A 13,241-nucleotide genomic window follows, 5' to 3' on the forward strand; every position below is an offset into this window, starting at 1 on the left:
CCAGGGCTCGAACCTGGGACCTTCTGCGTGTAAAGCAGACATGATAACCACTACACTACGAGAGCTTGTGGCTGGATAAGTATGTATCATCTACAAGTAATACATGATACTTAAAGAGATTATAAAAGTGCTCTCGCCAGGGCTCGAACCTGGGACCTTCTGCGTGTAAAGCAGACGTGATAACCACTACACTACGAGAGCTTGTGGCTGAATGAGTATGTATCATCTACAAGTAATACATGATACTTAAAGAGATTATAAAAGTGCTCTCGCCAGGGCTCGAACCTGGGACCTTCTGCGTGTAAAGCAGACGTGATAACCACTACACTACGAGAGCTTGTGGCTGATAAAGTATGTATCATCTACAAGTAATGCATAATCTCCTAATATATAACAAAAGTGCTCTCGCCAGGGCTCGAACCTGGGACCTTCTGCGTGTAAAGCAGACATGATAACCACTACACTACGTGAGCTTGTGGCTGATAAAGTATGTATCATCTACAAGTAATGCATAATCTCCTAATACATAACAAAAGTGCTCTCGCCAGGGCTCGAACCTGGGACCTTCTGCGTGTAAAGCAGACATGATAACCACTACACTACGAGAGCTTGTGGCTGAATGGGTATGTATCATCTACAATTAATACGTGATACTTAAAGAGATTATAAAAGTGCTCTCGCCAGGGTTCGAACCTGGGACCTTCTGCGTGTAAAGCAGACGTGATAACCACTACACTACGAGAGCTTGTGGCTGAATAAGTATGTATCATCTACGAGTAATACATGATACTTAAAGAGATTATAAAAGTGCTCTCGCCAGGGCTCGAACCTGGGACCTTCTGCGTGTAAAGCAGACGTGATAACCACTACACTACGAGAGCTTGTGGCTGGATAAGTATGTATCATCTACAAGTAATACATGATACTTAAAGAGATTATAAAAGTGCTCTCGCCAGGGCTCGAACCTGGGACCTTCTGCGTGTAAAGCAGACGTGATAACCACTACACTACGAGAGCTTGTGGCTGAATAACTATGTATCATCTACAAGTGATACATGATACTTAAAGAGATTATAAAAGTGCTCTCGCCAGGGCTCGAACCTGGGACCTTCTGCGTGTAAAGCAGACGTGATAACCACTACACTACGAGAGCTTGTGGCTGAATAACTATGTATCATCTACAAGTGATACATGATACTTAAAGAGATTATAAAAGTGCTCTCGCCAGGGCTCGAACCTGGGACCTTCTGCGTGTAAAGCAGACGTGATAACCACTACACTACGAGAGCTTGTGGCTGAATAACTATGTATGATCTACAAGTGATACATGACACTTAAAGAGATTATAAAAGTGCTCTCGCCAGGGCTCGAACCTGGGACCTTCTGCGTGTAAAGCAGACGTGATAACCACTACAATACGAGAGCTTGTAGCTGAATGTGCATGTATCATCTACAAGTAATACATGATCCTTAAAGAGATTATAAAAGTGCTCTCGCCAGGGCTCGGACCTGGGACCTTCTGCATGTAAAGCAGACGTGATAACCACTACACTACGAGAGCTTGTGGCTGAATGTGCATGTATCATCTACAAGTAATACATGATCCTTAAAGAGATTATAAACGTGCTCTCGCCAGGGCTCGAACCTGGGACCTTCTGCGTGTAAAGCAGACGTGATAACCACTACACTACGAGAGCTTGTGGCTGAATGTGCATGTATCATCTACAAGTAATAAAAGATCCTTAAAGAGATTATAAACTTGCTCTCGCCAAGGCTCGAACCTGGGACCTTCTGCGTGTAAAGCAGACGTGATAACCACTACACTACGAGAGCTTGTGGCTGAATGAGCATGTATCATCTACAAGTAATACATGATACTTAAAGAGATTATAAAAGTGCTCTCGCCAGGGCTCGAACCTGGGACCTTCTGCGTGTAAAGCAGACGTGATAACCACTACACTACGAGAGCTTGTAGCTGAATAACTATGTATCATCTACAAGTAATCCATGATACTTAAATGGATTATAAAAGTGCTCTCGCCAGGGCTCGAACCTGGGACCTTCTGCGTGTAAAGCAGACGTGATAACCACTACACTACGAGAGCTTGTGGCTGAATGCGTATGTATCATCTACAAGTAATACATGATACTTAAAGAGATTATAAAAGTGCTCTCGCCAGGGCTCGAACCTGGGACCTTCTGCGTGTAAAGCAGACGTGATAACCACTACACTACGAGAGCTTGTGGCTGAATAACTATGTATCATCTACAAGTGATCCATGATACTTGAAGAGATTATAAAAGTGCTCTCGCCAGGGCTCGAACCTGGGACCTTCTGCGTGTAAAGCAGACGTGATAACCACTACACTACGAGAGCTTGTGGCTGAATAACTATGTATCATCTACAAGAAATCCATGATACTTAAAGAGATTATAAAAGTGCTCTCGCCAGGGCTTGAACCTGGGACCTTCTGCGTGTAAAGCAGACGTGATAACCACTACACTACGAGCGCTTATGGCTGAATGTGCATGTATCATCTACAAGTAATACATGATACATAAAGAGATTATAAAAGTGCTCTCGCCAGGGCTCGAACCTGGGACCTTCTGCGTGTAAAGCAGACGTGATAACCACTACACTACGAGAGCTTGTGGCTGAATAACTATGTATCATCTACAAGAAATCCATGATACTTAAAGAGATTATAAAAGTGCTCTCGCCAGGGATCGAACCTGGGACCTTCTGCGTGTAAAGCAGACGTGATAACCACTACACTACGAGAGCTTGTGGCTGAATAACTATGTATCATCTACAAGAAATCCATGATACTTAAAGAGATTATAAAAGTGCTCTCGCCAGGGCTCGAACCTGGGACCTTCTGCGTGTAAAGCAGACGTGATAACCACTACACTACAAGAGCTTGTGGCTGAATGAGTATGTATCATCTACAAGTAATACATGATACTTAAAGAGATTATAAAAGTGCTCTCGCCAGGGCTCGAACCTGGGACCTTCTGCGTGTAAAGCAGAGTGATAACCACTACACTACGAGAGCTTGTGGCTGAATAACTATGTATCATCTACAAGTAATCCATGATACTTAAAGAGATTATAAAAGAGCTCTCGCCAGGGCTCGAACCTGGGACCTTCTGCGTGTAAAGCAGACGTGATAACCACTACACTACGAGAGCTTGTGGCTGAATAACTATGTATCATCTACAAGTAATCCATGATACTTAAAGAGATTATAAAAGAGCTCTCGCCAGGGCTCGAACCTGGGACCTTCTGCGTGTAAAGCAGACGTGATAACCACTACACTACGAGAGCTTGTGGCTGAATGACTATGTATCATCTACAAGAAATCCATGATACTTAAAGAGATTATAAAAGTGCTCTCGCCAGGGCTCGAACCTGGGACCTTCTGCGTGTAAAGCAGACGTGATAACCACTACACTACGAGAGCTTGTGGCTGAATGACTATGTATCATCTACAAGTAATCCATGATACTTAAAGAGATTATAAAAGTGCTGTCGCCAGGGCTCGAACCTGGGACCTTCTGCGTGTAAAGCAGACGTGATAACCACTACACTACGAGAGCTTGTGGCTGAATAACTATGTATCATCTACAAGAAATCCATGATACTTAAAAAGATTATAAAAGTGCTCTCGCCAGGGCTCAAACCTGGGACCTTCTGCGTGTAAAGCAGACGTGATAACCACTACACTACGAGAGCTTGTGGCTGAATATGCATGTATCATCTACAAGTAATACATGATACTTAAAGAGATTATAAAAGTGCTCTCGCCAGGGCTCGAACCTGGGACCTTCTGCGTGTAAAGCAGACGTGATAACCGCTACACTACGAGAGCTTATGGCTGAATGTGCATGTATCATCTACAAGTGATACATGATACTTAAAGAGATTATACAAGTGCTCTCGCCAGGGCTCGAACCTGGGACCTTCTGCGTGTAAAGCAGACGTGATAACCGCTACACTACGAGAGCTTGTGGCTGAATAAGTATGTATCATCTACAAGTAATAATACATGATCCATAAAGAGATTATAAAAGTGCTCTCGCCAGGGCTCGAACCTGGGACCTTCTGCGTGTAAAGCAGACGTGATAACCACTACACTACGAGAGCTCAGTGCTGAATGTGCATGTATCATCTACAAGTAATACATGATACTTAAAGAGATTATACAAGTGCTCTCGCCAGGCCTCGAACCTGGGACCTTCTGCGTGTAAAGCAGACGAGATAACCACTACACTACGAGAGCTTATGGCTGAATGAGCATGTATCATCTACAAGTAATACATGATACTTAAAGAGATTATAAAAGTGCTCTCGCCAGGGCTCGAACCTGGGACCTTCTGCGTGTAAAGCAGACGTGATAACCACTACACTACGAGAGCTTATGGCTGAATGTGCATGTATCATCTACAAGTAATATATGATACTTAAAGAGATTATACAAGTGCTCTCGCCAGGGCTCGAACCTGGGACCTTCTGCGTGTAAAGCAGACGTGATAACCACTACACTACAAGAGCTTATGGCTGAATGTGCATGTATCATCTACAAGTAATACATGATACTTAAAGATATTATAAAAGTGCTCTCGCCAGGGCTCGAACCTGGGACCTTCTGCGTGTAAAGCAGACGTGATAACCACTACACTACGAGAGCTTGTGGCTGAATAACTATGTATCATCTACAAGTAATACATAATATTTAAAGAGATTATACAAGTGCTCTCGCCAGGGCTCGAACCTGGGACCTTCAGCGTGTAAAGCAGACGTGATAACCACTACACTACGAGAGCTTGTGGCTGAATGTGCATGTATCATCTACAAGTAATACATGATCCTTAAAGAGATTATAAAAGTTCTCTCGCCAGGGCTCGAACCTAGGACCTTCTGCGTGTAAAGCAGACGTGATAACCACTACACTACGAGAGCTTATGACTGAATGTGCATGTATCATCTACAAGTAATACATGATCCTTAAAGAGATTATGAAAGTGCTCTCCCCAGGGCTCGAACCTGGGACCTCCTGCGTGTAAAGCAGACGTGATAACCACTACACTACGGGAGCTTGTGGCTGAATGTGCATGTATCATCTAGAATTAATACATGATCCTTAAAGAGATTATAAAAGTGCTCTCGCCAGGGCTCGAACCTGGGACCTTCTGCGTGTAAAGCAGACGTGATAACCACTACACTACGAGAGCTTGTGGCTGAATGTGCATGTATCATCTACAAGTAATACATGATCCTTAAAGAGATTATGAAAGTGCTCTCGCCAGGGCTCGAACCTGGGACCTTCTGCGTGTAAAGCAGACGTGATAACCACTACACTACGAGAGCTTGTGGCTGAATGTGCATGTATCATCTACAAGTAATACATGATACTTAAAGAGATTATAAAAGTGCTCTCGCCAGGGCTCGAACCTGGGACCTTCTGCGTGTTAAGCAGACGTGATAACCACTACACTACGAGAGCTTGTGGCTGAATGTGCATGTATCATCTACAAGTAATACATGATCCTTAAAGAGATTATGAAAGTGCTCTCGCCAGGGCTCGAACCTGGGACCTTCTGCGTGTAAAGCAGACGTGATAACCGCTACACTACGAGAGCTCATTGCTGAATGTGCCTGTATCATCTACAAGTAATACATGATACTTTAAGAGATTATACAAGTGCTCTCGCCAGGGCTTGAACCTGGGACCTTCTGCGTGTAAAGCAGACGTGATAACCACTACACTACGAGAGCTCATTGCTGAATGTGCATGTATCATCTACAAGTAATACATGATACTTTAAGAGATTATACAAGTGCTCTCGCCAGGGCTCGAACCTGGGACCTTCTGCGTGTAAAGCAGACGTGATAACCACTACACTACGAGAGCTTGTGGCTGAGTGTGCATGTATCATCTACAAGTAATACATGATACTTAAAGAGATTATAAAAGTGCTCTCGCCAGGGCTCGAACCTGGGACCTTCTGCGTGTAAAGCAGACGTGATAACCACTACACTACGAGAGCTTATGGCTGAATGTGCATGTATCATCTACAAGTAATACATGATACTTAAAGAGGTTATAAAAGTGCTCTCGCCAGGGCTCGAACCTGGGACCTTCTGCGTGTAAAGCAGACGTGATAACCGCTACACTACGAGAGCTTGTGGCTGAATGAGTATGTATCATCTACAAGTAATACATGATCCTTAAAGAGATTATAAAAGTGCTCTCGCCAGGGCTCGAACCTGGGACCTTCTGCGTGTAAAGCAGACGTGATAACCACTACACTACGAGAGCTTGTGGCTGAATGTGCATGTATCATCTACAAGTAATACATGATACTTAAAGAGATTATAAAAGTGCTCTCGCCAGGGCTCGAACCTGGGACCTTCTGCGTGTAAGGCAGACGTGATAACCGCTACACTACGAGAGCTTGTGGCTGAATGTGCATGTATCATCTACAAGTAATACATGATACTTAGAGATTATAAAAGTGCTCTCGCCAGGGCTCGAACCTGGGACCTTTTGCGTGTAAAGCAGACGTGATAACCACTACACTACGAGAGCTTGTGGCTGAATGTGCATGTATCATCTACAAGTAATATATGATACTTAAAGAGATTATAAAAGTGCTCTCGCCAGGGCTCGAACCTGGGACCTTCTGCGTGTAAAGCAGACGTGATAACCACTACACTACGAGAGCTTGTGGCTGAATGTGCATGTATCATCTACAAGTAATATATGATACTTAAAGAGATTATAAAAGTGCTCTCGCCAGGGCTCGAACCTGGGACCTTCTGCGTGTAAAGCAGACGTGATAACCGCTACACTACGAGAGCTTGTGGCTGAATGTGCATGTATCATCTACAAGTAATACATGACACTTAAAGAGATTATAAAAGTGCTCTCGCCAGGGCTCGAACCTGGGACCTTCTGCGTGTAAAGCAGACGTGATAACCACTACACTACGAGAGCTTGTTGCTGAATGTGCATGTATCATCTACAAGTAATATATGATATGTAAAGAGATTATAAAAGTGCTCTCGCCAGGGCTCGAACCTGGGACCTTCTGCGTGTAAAGCAGACGTGATAACCACTACACTACGAGAGCTTGTTGCTGAATGTGCATGTATCATCTACAAGTAATATATGATATGTAAAGAGATTATAAAAGTGCTCTCGCCAGGGCTCGAACCTGGGACCTTCTGCGTGTAAAGCAGACGTGATAACCACTACACTACGAGAGCTTGTGGCGGAATAAGTATGTATCATCTACAAGTAATACATGATACTTGAAGAGATTATAAAAGTGCTCTCGCCAGGGCTCGAACCTGGGACCTTCTGCGTGTAAAGCAGACGTGATAACCACTACACTACGAGAGCTTGTGGCGGAATAAGTATGTATCATCGACAAGTAATACATGATACTTAAAGAGATTATAAAAGTGCTTTCGCCAGGGCTCGAACCTGGGACCTTCTGCGTGTAAAGCAGACGTGATAACCACTACACTACGAGAGCTTGTTGCGGAATAAGTATGTATCATCTACAAGTAATACATGATACTTAAAGAGATTATAAAAGTGCTCTCGCCAGGGCTCGAACCTGGGACCTTCTGCGTGTAAAGCAGACGTGATAACCACTACACTACGAGAGCTTATGGCTGAATGCGTATGTATCATCTACAAGTAATACATGATACTTAAAGAGATTATAAAAGTGCTCTCGCCAGTGCTCGAACCTGGGACCTTCTGCGTGTAAAGCAGACGTGATAACCACTACACTACGAGAGCTTGTGGCGGAATAAGCATGTATCATCGACAAGTAATACATGATACTTAAAGAGATTATAAAAGTGCTCTCGCTAGGGCTCGAAACTGGGACCTTCTGCGTGTAAAGCAGACGTGATAACCACTACACTACGAGAGCTTATGGCTGAATGTGCATGTATCATCTACAAGTAATACATGATACTTAAAGAGATTATAAAAGTGCTCTCGCCAGGGCTCGAACCTGGGACCTTCTGCGTGTAAAGCAGACGTGATAACCACTACACTACGAGAGCTTGTGGCGGAATAAGTGTGTATCATCTACAATTAATACATGATACTTAAAGAGATTATACAAGTGCTCTCGCTAGGGCTCGAACCTGGGACCTTCTGCGTGTAAAGCAGACGTGATAACCACTACACTACGAGAGCTTATGTGGCTGAATGTGCATGTATCATCTACAAGTAATACATGATACTTAAAGAGATTATAAAAGAGCTCTCGCCAGGGCTCGAACCTGGGACCTTATACGTGTAAAGCAGACGTGATAACCACTACACTACGAGAGCTTATGGCTGAATAAGTATGTATCATCAACAAGTAATAATACGTGATCCATAAAGAGATCATAAAAGTGCTCTCGCCAGGGCTCGAACCTGGGACCTTCTGCGTGTAAAGCAGACGTGATAACCACTACACTACGAGAGCTTATGGCTGAATAAGTATGTATCATCTACAAGTAATAATACATGATCCATAAAGAGATTATAAAAGTGCTCTCGCCAGGGCTCGAACCTGGGACCTTCTGCGTGTAAAGCAGACGTGATAACCACTACACTACGAGAGCTTATGAATGAATGTGCATGTATCATCTACAAGTAATACATGATACTTGAAGAGATTATAAAAGTGCTCTCGCCAGGGCTCGAACCTGGGACCTTCTGCGTGTAAAGCAGACGTGATAACCACTACACTACGAGAGCTTGTGGCTGAATTTGCATATATCATCTACAAGTAATACATGATACTTATGGAGATTATAAAAGTGCTCTCGCCAGGGCTCGAACCTGGGACCTTCTGCGTGTAAAGCAGACGTGATAACCACTACAATACGAGAGCTTGTGGCTGAATAACTATGTATCATCTACAAGTAATACATGATACTTAAAGAGATTATAAAAGTGCTCTCGCCAGGGCTCGAACCTGGGACCTTCTGCGTGTAAAGCAGACGTGATAACCACTACACTACGAGAGCTCCTGGCTGAATGTGCATGTATCATCTACAAGTAATAAACGATACTTAAAGAGATTATAAAAGTGCTCTCGCCAGGGCTCGAACCTGGGACCTTCTGCGTGTAAAGCAGACGTGATAACCACTACACTACGAGAGCTCGTGGCTGAATGCGTATGTATCATATACAAGTAATACATGATACTTAAAGAGATTATAAAAGTGCTCTCGCCAGGGCTCGAACCTGGGACCTTCTGCGTGTAAAGCAGACGTGATAACCACTACACTACAAGAGCTTATGGCTGAATGTGCATGTATCATCTACAAGTAATACATGATACTTAAAGATATTATAAAAGTGCTCTCGCCAGGGCTCGAACCTGGGACCTTCTGCGTGTAAAGCAGACGTGATAACCACTACACTACGAGAGCTTGTGGCTGAATAACTATGTATCATCTACAAGTAATACATAATATTTAAAGAGATTATACAAGTGCTCTCGCCAGGGCTCGAACCTGGGACCTTCAGCGTGTAAAGCAGACGTGATAACCACTACACTACGAGAGCTTGTGGCTGAATGTGCATGTATCATCTACAAGTAATACATGATCCTTAAAGAGATTATAAAAGTGCTCTCGCCAGGGCTCGAACCTAGGACCTTCTGCGTGTAAAGCAGACGTGATAAACACTACACTACGAGAGCTTATGACTGAATGTGCATGTATCATCTACAAGTAATACATGATCCTTAAAGAGATTATGAAAGTGCTCTCCCCAGGGCTCGAACCTGGGACCTCCTGCGTGTAAAGCAGACGTGATAACCACTACACTACGGGAGCTTGTGGCTGAATGTGCATGTATCATCTAGAATTAATACATGATCCTTAAAGAAATTATAAAAGTGCTCTCGCCAGGGCTCGAACCTGGGACCTTCTGCGTGTAAAGCAGACGTGATAACCACTACACTACGAGAGCTTGTGGCTGAATGTGCATGTATCATCTACAAGTAATACATGATCCTTAAAGAGATTATGAAAGTGCTCTCGCCAGGGCTCGAACCTGGGACCTTCTGCGTGTAAAGCAGACGTGATAACCACTACACTACGAGAGCTTGTGGCTGAATGTGCATGTATCATCTACAAGTAATACATGATACTTAAAGAGATTATAAAAGTGCTCTCGCCAGGGCTCGAACCTGGGACCTTCTGCGTGTAAAGCAGACGTGATAACCACTACACTACGAGAGCTTGTGGCTGAATGTGCATGTATCATCTACAAGTAATACATGATCCTTAAAGAGATTATGAAAGTGCTCTCGCCAGGGCTCGAACCTGGGACCTTCTGCGTGTAAAGCAGACGTGATAACCGCTACACTACGAGAGCTCATTGCTGAATGTGCATGTATCATCTACAAGTAATACATGATCCTTAAAGAGATTATACAAGTGCTCTCGCCAGGGCTCGAACCTGGGACCTTCTGCGTGTAAAGCAGACGTGATAACCACTACACTACGAGAGCTCATTGCTGAATGTGCATGTATCATCTACAAGTAATACATGATACTTTAAGAGTTTATACAAGTGCTCTCGCCAGGGCTCGAACCTGGGACCTTCTGCATGTAAAGCAGACGTGATAACCACTACACTACGAGAGCTTGTGGCTGAGTGTGCATGTATCATCTACAAGTAATACATGATACTTAAAGAGATTATAAAAGTGCTCTCGCCAGGGCTCGAACCTGGGACCTTCTGCGTGTAAAGCAGACGTGATAACCACTACACTACGAGAGCTTATGGCTGAATGTGCATGTATCATCTACAAGTAATACATGATACTTAAAGAGGTTATAAAAGTGCTCTCGCCAGGGCTCGAACCTGGGACCTTCTGCGTGTAAAGCAGACGTGATAACCGCTACACTACGAGAGCTTGTGGCTGAATGAGTATGTATCATCTACAAGTAATACATGATCCTTAAAGAGATTATAAAAGTGCTCTCGCCAGGGCTCGAACCTGGGACCTTCTGCGTGTAAAGCAGACGTGATAACCACTACACTACGAGAGCTTGTGGCTGAATGTGCATGTATCATCTACAAGTAATATATGATACTTAAAGAGATTATAAAAGTGCTCTCGCCAGGGCTCGAACCTGGGACCTTCTGCGTGTAAAGCAGACGTGATAACCACTACACTACGAGAGCTTGTGGCTGAATGTGCATGTATCATCTACAAGTAATATATGATACTTAAAGAGATTATAAAAGTGCTCTCGCCAGGGCTCGAACCTGGGACCTTCTGCGTGTAAAGCAGACGTGATAACCGCTACACTACGAGAGCTTGTGGCTGAATGTGCATGTATCATCTACAAGTAATATATGATACTTAAAGAGATTATAAAAGTGCTCTCGCCAGGGCTCGAACCTGGGACCTTCTGCGTGTAAAGCAGACGTGATAACCGCTACACTACGAGAGCTTGTGGCTGAATGTGCATGTATCATCTACAAGTAATACATGACACTTAAAGAGATTATAAAAGTGCTCTCGCCAGGGCTCAAACCTGGGACCTTCTGCGTGTAAAGCAGACGTGATAACCACTACACTACGAGAGCTTGTTGCTGAATGTGCATGTATCATCTACAAGTAATATATGATATGTAAAGAGATTATAAAAGTGCTCTCGCCAGGGCTCGAACCTGGGACCTTCTGCGTGTAAAGCAGACGTGATAACCACTACACTACGAGAGCTTGTTGCTGAATGTGCATGTATCATCTACAAGTAATATATGATATGTAAAGAGATTATAAAAGTGCTCTCGCCAGGGCTCGAACCTGGGACCTTCTGCGTGTAAAGCAGACGTGATAACCACTACACTACGAGAGCTTGTGGCGGAATAAGTATGTATCATCTACAAGTAATACATGATACTTGAAGAGATTATAAAAGTGCTCTCGCCAGGGCTCGAACCTGGGACCTTCTGCGTGTAAAGCAGACGTGATAACCACTACACTACGAGAGCTTGTGGCGGAATAAGTATGTATCATCGACAAGTAATACATGATACTTAAAGAGATTATAAAACTGCTCTCGCCAGGGCTCGAACCTGGGACCTTCTGCGTGTAAAGCAGACGTGATAACCACTACACTACGAGAGCTTGTTGCGGAATAAGTATGTATCATCTACAATTAATACATGATACTTAAAGAGATTATAAAAGTGCTCTCGCCAGGGCTCAAACCAGGGGCCCTTCTGCGTGTAAAGCAGACGTGATAACCACTACACTACGAGAGCTTATGGCTGAATACGTATGTATCATCTACAAGTAATACATGATACTTAAAGAGATTATAAAAGTGCTCTCGCCAGGGCTCGAACCTGGGACCTTCTGCGTGTAAAGCAGACGTGATAACCACTACACTACGAGAGCTTGTGGCGGAATAAGCATGTATCATCGACAAGTAATACATGACACTTAAAGAGATTATAAAAGTGCTCTCGCCAGGGCTCGAAACTGGGACCTTCTGCGTGTAAAGCAGACGTGATAACCACTACACTACGAGAGCTTGTGGCTGAATGTGCATGTATCATCTACAAGTAATACATGACACTTAAAGAGATTATAAAAGTGCTCTCGCCAGGGCTCGAACCTGGGACCTTCTGCGTGTAAAGCAGACGTGATAACCACTACACTACGAGAGCTTGTTGCTGAATGTGCATGTATCATCTACAAGTAATATATGATATGTAAAGAGATTATAAAAGTGCTCTCGCCAGGGCTCGAACCTGGGACCTTCTGCGTGTAAAGCAGACGTGATAACCACTACACTACGAGAGCTTGTTGCTGAATGTGCATGTATCATCTACAAGTAATATATGATATGTAAAGAGATTATAAAAGTGCTCTCGCCAGGGCTCGAACCTGGGACCTTCTGCGTGTAAAGCAGACGTGATAACCACTACACTACGAGAGCTTGTGGCGGAATAAGTATGTATCATCTACAAGTAATACATGATACTTGAAGAGATTATAAAAGTGCTCTCGCCAGGGCTCGAACCTGGGACCTTCTGCGTGTAAAGCAGACGTGATAACCACTACACTACGAGAGCTTGTGGCTGAATAAGTATGTATCATCGACAAGTAATACATGATACTTAAAGAGATTATAAAACTGCTCTCGCCAGGGCTCAAACCTGGGACCTTCTGCGTGTAAAGCAGAC

At 43.7% G+C, this 13,241-nt stretch overlaps 72 non-coding genes across 72 annotated transcripts in view; all 72 read right to left on the bottom strand.

The window, feature by feature from the left end:
* TRNAV-UAC (transfer RNA valine (anticodon UAC)) overlaps positions 1 to 65 on the bottom strand; it is a 73-nt gene extending 8 nt beyond the window's left edge. The window contains exon 1 of the tRNA in view: positions 1 to 65. This exon is cut by the window's left edge and continues 8 nt beyond it. This is a non-coding gene — a tRNA (tRNA-Val).
* Positions 66 to 128: 63 nt separating this feature from the next.
* TRNAV-UAC (transfer RNA valine (anticodon UAC)) lies at positions 129 to 201 on the bottom strand. The gene has a single exon. It is a non-coding gene; the product is annotated as a tRNA-Val (tRNA).
* Positions 202 to 264: 63 nt separating this feature from the next.
* TRNAV-UAC (transfer RNA valine (anticodon UAC)) lies at positions 265 to 337 on the bottom strand. Its single transcript has one exon. It is a non-coding gene; the product is annotated as a tRNA-Val (tRNA).
* Positions 338 to 536: 199 nt separating this feature from the next.
* On the bottom strand, positions 537 to 609 carry TRNAV-UAC (transfer RNA valine (anticodon UAC)). Its single transcript has one exon. It is a non-coding gene; the product is annotated as a tRNA-Val (tRNA).
* A 63-nt stretch (positions 610 to 672) lies between these two features.
* TRNAV-UAC (transfer RNA valine (anticodon UAC)) lies at positions 673 to 745 on the bottom strand. Its single transcript has one exon. It is a non-coding gene; the product is annotated as a tRNA-Val (tRNA).
* A 63-nt stretch (positions 746 to 808) lies between these two features.
* Positions 809 to 881, bottom strand: TRNAV-UAC (transfer RNA valine (anticodon UAC)). The gene has a single exon. It is a non-coding gene; the product is annotated as a tRNA-Val (tRNA).
* Positions 882 to 944: 63 nt separating this feature from the next.
* On the bottom strand, positions 945 to 1,017 carry TRNAV-UAC (transfer RNA valine (anticodon UAC)). Its single transcript has one exon. It is a non-coding gene; the product is annotated as a tRNA-Val (tRNA).
* A 63-nt stretch (positions 1,018 to 1,080) lies between these two features.
* Positions 1,081 to 1,153, bottom strand: TRNAV-UAC (transfer RNA valine (anticodon UAC)). Its single transcript has one exon. It is a non-coding gene; the product is annotated as a tRNA-Val (tRNA).
* Positions 1,154 to 1,216: 63 nt separating this feature from the next.
* Positions 1,217 to 1,289, bottom strand: TRNAV-UAC (transfer RNA valine (anticodon UAC)). The gene has a single exon. It is a non-coding gene; the product is annotated as a tRNA-Val (tRNA).
* Positions 1,290 to 1,624: 335 nt separating this feature from the next.
* TRNAV-UAC (transfer RNA valine (anticodon UAC)) lies at positions 1,625 to 1,697 on the bottom strand. The gene has a single exon. It is a non-coding gene; the product is annotated as a tRNA-Val (tRNA).
* Positions 1,698 to 1,896: 199 nt separating this feature from the next.
* Positions 1,897 to 1,969, bottom strand: TRNAV-UAC (transfer RNA valine (anticodon UAC)). Its single transcript has one exon. It is a non-coding gene; the product is annotated as a tRNA-Val (tRNA).
* Positions 1,970 to 2,032: 63 nt separating this feature from the next.
* Positions 2,033 to 2,105, bottom strand: TRNAV-UAC (transfer RNA valine (anticodon UAC)). Its single transcript has one exon. It is a non-coding gene; the product is annotated as a tRNA-Val (tRNA).
* A 63-nt stretch (positions 2,106 to 2,168) lies between these two features.
* TRNAV-UAC (transfer RNA valine (anticodon UAC)) lies at positions 2,169 to 2,241 on the bottom strand. The gene has a single exon. It is a non-coding gene; the product is annotated as a tRNA-Val (tRNA).
* Positions 2,242 to 2,304: 63 nt separating this feature from the next.
* TRNAV-UAC (transfer RNA valine (anticodon UAC)) lies at positions 2,305 to 2,377 on the bottom strand. The gene has a single exon. It is a non-coding gene; the product is annotated as a tRNA-Val (tRNA).
* A 199-nt stretch (positions 2,378 to 2,576) lies between these two features.
* TRNAV-UAC (transfer RNA valine (anticodon UAC)) lies at positions 2,577 to 2,649 on the bottom strand. The gene has a single exon. It is a non-coding gene; the product is annotated as a tRNA-Val (tRNA).
* Positions 2,650 to 2,712: 63 nt separating this feature from the next.
* TRNAV-UAC (transfer RNA valine (anticodon UAC)) lies at positions 2,713 to 2,785 on the bottom strand. Its single transcript has one exon. It is a non-coding gene; the product is annotated as a tRNA-Val (tRNA).
* A 63-nt stretch (positions 2,786 to 2,848) lies between these two features.
* Positions 2,849 to 2,921, bottom strand: TRNAV-UAC (transfer RNA valine (anticodon UAC)). The gene has a single exon. It is a non-coding gene; the product is annotated as a tRNA-Val (tRNA).
* Positions 2,922 to 3,119: 198 nt separating this feature from the next.
* TRNAV-UAC (transfer RNA valine (anticodon UAC)) lies at positions 3,120 to 3,192 on the bottom strand. Its single transcript has one exon. It is a non-coding gene; the product is annotated as a tRNA-Val (tRNA).
* Positions 3,193 to 3,255: 63 nt separating this feature from the next.
* Positions 3,256 to 3,328, bottom strand: TRNAV-UAC (transfer RNA valine (anticodon UAC)). Its single transcript has one exon. It is a non-coding gene; the product is annotated as a tRNA-Val (tRNA).
* Positions 3,329 to 3,391: 63 nt separating this feature from the next.
* Positions 3,392 to 3,464, bottom strand: TRNAV-UAC (transfer RNA valine (anticodon UAC)). The gene has a single exon. It is a non-coding gene; the product is annotated as a tRNA-Val (tRNA).
* Positions 3,465 to 3,799: 335 nt separating this feature from the next.
* Positions 3,800 to 3,872, bottom strand: TRNAV-UAC (transfer RNA valine (anticodon UAC)). Its single transcript has one exon. It is a non-coding gene; the product is annotated as a tRNA-Val (tRNA).
* Positions 3,873 to 3,935: 63 nt separating this feature from the next.
* On the bottom strand, positions 3,936 to 4,008 carry TRNAV-UAC (transfer RNA valine (anticodon UAC)). The gene has a single exon. It is a non-coding gene; the product is annotated as a tRNA-Val (tRNA).
* A 66-nt stretch (positions 4,009 to 4,074) lies between these two features.
* TRNAV-UAC (transfer RNA valine (anticodon UAC)) lies at positions 4,075 to 4,147 on the bottom strand. The gene has a single exon. It is a non-coding gene; the product is annotated as a tRNA-Val (tRNA).
* A 199-nt stretch (positions 4,148 to 4,346) lies between these two features.
* On the bottom strand, positions 4,347 to 4,419 carry TRNAV-UAC (transfer RNA valine (anticodon UAC)). Its single transcript has one exon. It is a non-coding gene; the product is annotated as a tRNA-Val (tRNA).
* A 63-nt stretch (positions 4,420 to 4,482) lies between these two features.
* Positions 4,483 to 4,555, bottom strand: TRNAV-UAC (transfer RNA valine (anticodon UAC)). Its single transcript has one exon. It is a non-coding gene; the product is annotated as a tRNA-Val (tRNA).
* A 63-nt stretch (positions 4,556 to 4,618) lies between these two features.
* Positions 4,619 to 4,691, bottom strand: TRNAV-UAC (transfer RNA valine (anticodon UAC)). The gene has a single exon. It is a non-coding gene; the product is annotated as a tRNA-Val (tRNA).
* Positions 4,692 to 5,162: 471 nt separating this feature from the next.
* On the bottom strand, positions 5,163 to 5,235 carry TRNAV-UAC (transfer RNA valine (anticodon UAC)). The gene has a single exon. It is a non-coding gene; the product is annotated as a tRNA-Val (tRNA).
* A 63-nt stretch (positions 5,236 to 5,298) lies between these two features.
* On the bottom strand, positions 5,299 to 5,371 carry TRNAV-UAC (transfer RNA valine (anticodon UAC)). Its single transcript has one exon. It is a non-coding gene; the product is annotated as a tRNA-Val (tRNA).
* A 63-nt stretch (positions 5,372 to 5,434) lies between these two features.
* TRNAV-AAC (transfer RNA valine (anticodon AAC)) lies at positions 5,435 to 5,507 on the bottom strand. The gene has a single exon. It is a non-coding gene; the product is annotated as a tRNA-Val (tRNA).
* A 63-nt stretch (positions 5,508 to 5,570) lies between these two features.
* Positions 5,571 to 5,643, bottom strand: TRNAV-UAC (transfer RNA valine (anticodon UAC)). Its single transcript has one exon. It is a non-coding gene; the product is annotated as a tRNA-Val (tRNA).
* A 63-nt stretch (positions 5,644 to 5,706) lies between these two features.
* Positions 5,707 to 5,779, bottom strand: TRNAV-UAC (transfer RNA valine (anticodon UAC)). The gene has a single exon. It is a non-coding gene; the product is annotated as a tRNA-Val (tRNA).
* A 63-nt stretch (positions 5,780 to 5,842) lies between these two features.
* TRNAV-UAC (transfer RNA valine (anticodon UAC)) lies at positions 5,843 to 5,915 on the bottom strand. The gene has a single exon. It is a non-coding gene; the product is annotated as a tRNA-Val (tRNA).
* A 63-nt stretch (positions 5,916 to 5,978) lies between these two features.
* Positions 5,979 to 6,051, bottom strand: TRNAV-UAC (transfer RNA valine (anticodon UAC)). The gene has a single exon. It is a non-coding gene; the product is annotated as a tRNA-Val (tRNA).
* Positions 6,052 to 6,114: 63 nt separating this feature from the next.
* TRNAV-UAC (transfer RNA valine (anticodon UAC)) lies at positions 6,115 to 6,187 on the bottom strand. Its single transcript has one exon. It is a non-coding gene; the product is annotated as a tRNA-Val (tRNA).
* A 63-nt stretch (positions 6,188 to 6,250) lies between these two features.
* On the bottom strand, positions 6,251 to 6,323 carry TRNAV-UAC (transfer RNA valine (anticodon UAC)). Its single transcript has one exon. It is a non-coding gene; the product is annotated as a tRNA-Val (tRNA).
* A 63-nt stretch (positions 6,324 to 6,386) lies between these two features.
* On the bottom strand, positions 6,387 to 6,459 carry TRNAV-UAC (transfer RNA valine (anticodon UAC)). The gene has a single exon. It is a non-coding gene; the product is annotated as a tRNA-Val (tRNA).
* Positions 6,460 to 6,656: 197 nt separating this feature from the next.
* TRNAV-UAC (transfer RNA valine (anticodon UAC)) lies at positions 6,657 to 6,729 on the bottom strand. Its single transcript has one exon. It is a non-coding gene; the product is annotated as a tRNA-Val (tRNA).
* A 63-nt stretch (positions 6,730 to 6,792) lies between these two features.
* Positions 6,793 to 6,865, bottom strand: TRNAV-UAC (transfer RNA valine (anticodon UAC)). Its single transcript has one exon. It is a non-coding gene; the product is annotated as a tRNA-Val (tRNA).
* A 63-nt stretch (positions 6,866 to 6,928) lies between these two features.
* TRNAV-UAC (transfer RNA valine (anticodon UAC)) lies at positions 6,929 to 7,001 on the bottom strand. The gene has a single exon. It is a non-coding gene; the product is annotated as a tRNA-Val (tRNA).
* A 63-nt stretch (positions 7,002 to 7,064) lies between these two features.
* Positions 7,065 to 7,137, bottom strand: TRNAV-UAC (transfer RNA valine (anticodon UAC)). Its single transcript has one exon. It is a non-coding gene; the product is annotated as a tRNA-Val (tRNA).
* Positions 7,138 to 7,200: 63 nt separating this feature from the next.
* TRNAV-UAC (transfer RNA valine (anticodon UAC)) lies at positions 7,201 to 7,273 on the bottom strand. Its single transcript has one exon. It is a non-coding gene; the product is annotated as a tRNA-Val (tRNA).
* Positions 7,274 to 7,336: 63 nt separating this feature from the next.
* Positions 7,337 to 7,409, bottom strand: TRNAV-UAC (transfer RNA valine (anticodon UAC)). Its single transcript has one exon. It is a non-coding gene; the product is annotated as a tRNA-Val (tRNA).
* Positions 7,410 to 7,608: 199 nt separating this feature from the next.
* Positions 7,609 to 7,681, bottom strand: TRNAV-UAC (transfer RNA valine (anticodon UAC)). Its single transcript has one exon. It is a non-coding gene; the product is annotated as a tRNA-Val (tRNA).
* Positions 7,682 to 8,016: 335 nt separating this feature from the next.
* Positions 8,017 to 8,089, bottom strand: TRNAV-UAC (transfer RNA valine (anticodon UAC)). The gene has a single exon. It is a non-coding gene; the product is annotated as a tRNA-Val (tRNA).
* A 340-nt stretch (positions 8,090 to 8,429) lies between these two features.
* Positions 8,430 to 8,502, bottom strand: TRNAV-UAC (transfer RNA valine (anticodon UAC)). Its single transcript has one exon. It is a non-coding gene; the product is annotated as a tRNA-Val (tRNA).
* A 66-nt stretch (positions 8,503 to 8,568) lies between these two features.
* On the bottom strand, positions 8,569 to 8,641 carry TRNAV-UAC (transfer RNA valine (anticodon UAC)). Its single transcript has one exon. It is a non-coding gene; the product is annotated as a tRNA-Val (tRNA).
* A 63-nt stretch (positions 8,642 to 8,704) lies between these two features.
* TRNAV-UAC (transfer RNA valine (anticodon UAC)) lies at positions 8,705 to 8,777 on the bottom strand. Its single transcript has one exon. It is a non-coding gene; the product is annotated as a tRNA-Val (tRNA).
* A 199-nt stretch (positions 8,778 to 8,976) lies between these two features.
* Positions 8,977 to 9,049, bottom strand: TRNAV-UAC (transfer RNA valine (anticodon UAC)). Its single transcript has one exon. It is a non-coding gene; the product is annotated as a tRNA-Val (tRNA).
* A 63-nt stretch (positions 9,050 to 9,112) lies between these two features.
* Positions 9,113 to 9,185, bottom strand: TRNAV-UAC (transfer RNA valine (anticodon UAC)). The gene has a single exon. It is a non-coding gene; the product is annotated as a tRNA-Val (tRNA).
* Positions 9,186 to 9,248: 63 nt separating this feature from the next.
* On the bottom strand, positions 9,249 to 9,321 carry TRNAV-UAC (transfer RNA valine (anticodon UAC)). Its single transcript has one exon. It is a non-coding gene; the product is annotated as a tRNA-Val (tRNA).
* Positions 9,322 to 9,384: 63 nt separating this feature from the next.
* TRNAV-UAC (transfer RNA valine (anticodon UAC)) lies at positions 9,385 to 9,457 on the bottom strand. Its single transcript has one exon. It is a non-coding gene; the product is annotated as a tRNA-Val (tRNA).
* A 471-nt stretch (positions 9,458 to 9,928) lies between these two features.
* On the bottom strand, positions 9,929 to 10,001 carry TRNAV-UAC (transfer RNA valine (anticodon UAC)). Its single transcript has one exon. It is a non-coding gene; the product is annotated as a tRNA-Val (tRNA).
* Positions 10,002 to 10,064: 63 nt separating this feature from the next.
* Positions 10,065 to 10,137, bottom strand: TRNAV-UAC (transfer RNA valine (anticodon UAC)). The gene has a single exon. It is a non-coding gene; the product is annotated as a tRNA-Val (tRNA).
* A 63-nt stretch (positions 10,138 to 10,200) lies between these two features.
* TRNAV-UAC (transfer RNA valine (anticodon UAC)) lies at positions 10,201 to 10,273 on the bottom strand. The gene has a single exon. It is a non-coding gene; the product is annotated as a tRNA-Val (tRNA).
* A 63-nt stretch (positions 10,274 to 10,336) lies between these two features.
* Positions 10,337 to 10,409, bottom strand: TRNAV-UAC (transfer RNA valine (anticodon UAC)). The gene has a single exon. It is a non-coding gene; the product is annotated as a tRNA-Val (tRNA).
* A 63-nt stretch (positions 10,410 to 10,472) lies between these two features.
* Positions 10,473 to 10,545, bottom strand: TRNAV-UAC (transfer RNA valine (anticodon UAC)). The gene has a single exon. It is a non-coding gene; the product is annotated as a tRNA-Val (tRNA).
* Positions 10,546 to 10,608: 63 nt separating this feature from the next.
* Positions 10,609 to 10,681, bottom strand: TRNAV-UAC (transfer RNA valine (anticodon UAC)). Its single transcript has one exon. It is a non-coding gene; the product is annotated as a tRNA-Val (tRNA).
* A 63-nt stretch (positions 10,682 to 10,744) lies between these two features.
* Positions 10,745 to 10,817, bottom strand: TRNAV-UAC (transfer RNA valine (anticodon UAC)). Its single transcript has one exon. It is a non-coding gene; the product is annotated as a tRNA-Val (tRNA).
* Positions 10,818 to 10,880: 63 nt separating this feature from the next.
* On the bottom strand, positions 10,881 to 10,953 carry TRNAV-UAC (transfer RNA valine (anticodon UAC)). Its single transcript has one exon. It is a non-coding gene; the product is annotated as a tRNA-Val (tRNA).
* A 63-nt stretch (positions 10,954 to 11,016) lies between these two features.
* TRNAV-UAC (transfer RNA valine (anticodon UAC)) lies at positions 11,017 to 11,089 on the bottom strand. Its single transcript has one exon. It is a non-coding gene; the product is annotated as a tRNA-Val (tRNA).
* A 63-nt stretch (positions 11,090 to 11,152) lies between these two features.
* TRNAV-UAC (transfer RNA valine (anticodon UAC)) lies at positions 11,153 to 11,225 on the bottom strand. The gene has a single exon. It is a non-coding gene; the product is annotated as a tRNA-Val (tRNA).
* Positions 11,226 to 11,288: 63 nt separating this feature from the next.
* TRNAV-UAC (transfer RNA valine (anticodon UAC)) lies at positions 11,289 to 11,361 on the bottom strand. The gene has a single exon. It is a non-coding gene; the product is annotated as a tRNA-Val (tRNA).
* Positions 11,362 to 11,424: 63 nt separating this feature from the next.
* On the bottom strand, positions 11,425 to 11,497 carry TRNAV-UAC (transfer RNA valine (anticodon UAC)). The gene has a single exon. It is a non-coding gene; the product is annotated as a tRNA-Val (tRNA).
* Positions 11,498 to 11,696: 199 nt separating this feature from the next.
* On the bottom strand, positions 11,697 to 11,769 carry TRNAV-UAC (transfer RNA valine (anticodon UAC)). Its single transcript has one exon. It is a non-coding gene; the product is annotated as a tRNA-Val (tRNA).
* A 63-nt stretch (positions 11,770 to 11,832) lies between these two features.
* Positions 11,833 to 11,905, bottom strand: TRNAV-UAC (transfer RNA valine (anticodon UAC)). Its single transcript has one exon. It is a non-coding gene; the product is annotated as a tRNA-Val (tRNA).
* Positions 11,906 to 11,968: 63 nt separating this feature from the next.
* Positions 11,969 to 12,041, bottom strand: TRNAV-UAC (transfer RNA valine (anticodon UAC)). The gene has a single exon. It is a non-coding gene; the product is annotated as a tRNA-Val (tRNA).
* A 63-nt stretch (positions 12,042 to 12,104) lies between these two features.
* On the bottom strand, positions 12,105 to 12,177 carry TRNAV-UAC (transfer RNA valine (anticodon UAC)). Its single transcript has one exon. It is a non-coding gene; the product is annotated as a tRNA-Val (tRNA).
* Positions 12,178 to 12,377: 200 nt separating this feature from the next.
* On the bottom strand, positions 12,378 to 12,450 carry TRNAV-UAC (transfer RNA valine (anticodon UAC)). The gene has a single exon. It is a non-coding gene; the product is annotated as a tRNA-Val (tRNA).
* A 199-nt stretch (positions 12,451 to 12,649) lies between these two features.
* Positions 12,650 to 12,722, bottom strand: TRNAV-UAC (transfer RNA valine (anticodon UAC)). The gene has a single exon. It is a non-coding gene; the product is annotated as a tRNA-Val (tRNA).
* A 63-nt stretch (positions 12,723 to 12,785) lies between these two features.
* On the bottom strand, positions 12,786 to 12,858 carry TRNAV-UAC (transfer RNA valine (anticodon UAC)). The gene has a single exon. It is a non-coding gene; the product is annotated as a tRNA-Val (tRNA).
* Positions 12,859 to 12,921: 63 nt separating this feature from the next.
* Positions 12,922 to 12,994, bottom strand: TRNAV-UAC (transfer RNA valine (anticodon UAC)). Its single transcript has one exon. It is a non-coding gene; the product is annotated as a tRNA-Val (tRNA).
* A 63-nt stretch (positions 12,995 to 13,057) lies between these two features.
* TRNAV-UAC (transfer RNA valine (anticodon UAC)) lies at positions 13,058 to 13,130 on the bottom strand. The gene has a single exon. It is a non-coding gene; the product is annotated as a tRNA-Val (tRNA).
* Positions 13,131 to 13,241: the final 111 nt, after the last annotated feature.

The sequence above is a fragment of the Palaemon carinicauda genome, chromosome 35 (assembly GCF_036898095.1).
Source record: "Palaemon carinicauda isolate YSFRI2023 chromosome 35, ASM3689809v2, whole genome shotgun sequence".
NCBI classification, from domain to species: Eukaryota; Metazoa; Arthropoda; class Malacostraca; order Decapoda; family Palaemonidae; genus Palaemon; species Palaemon carinicauda.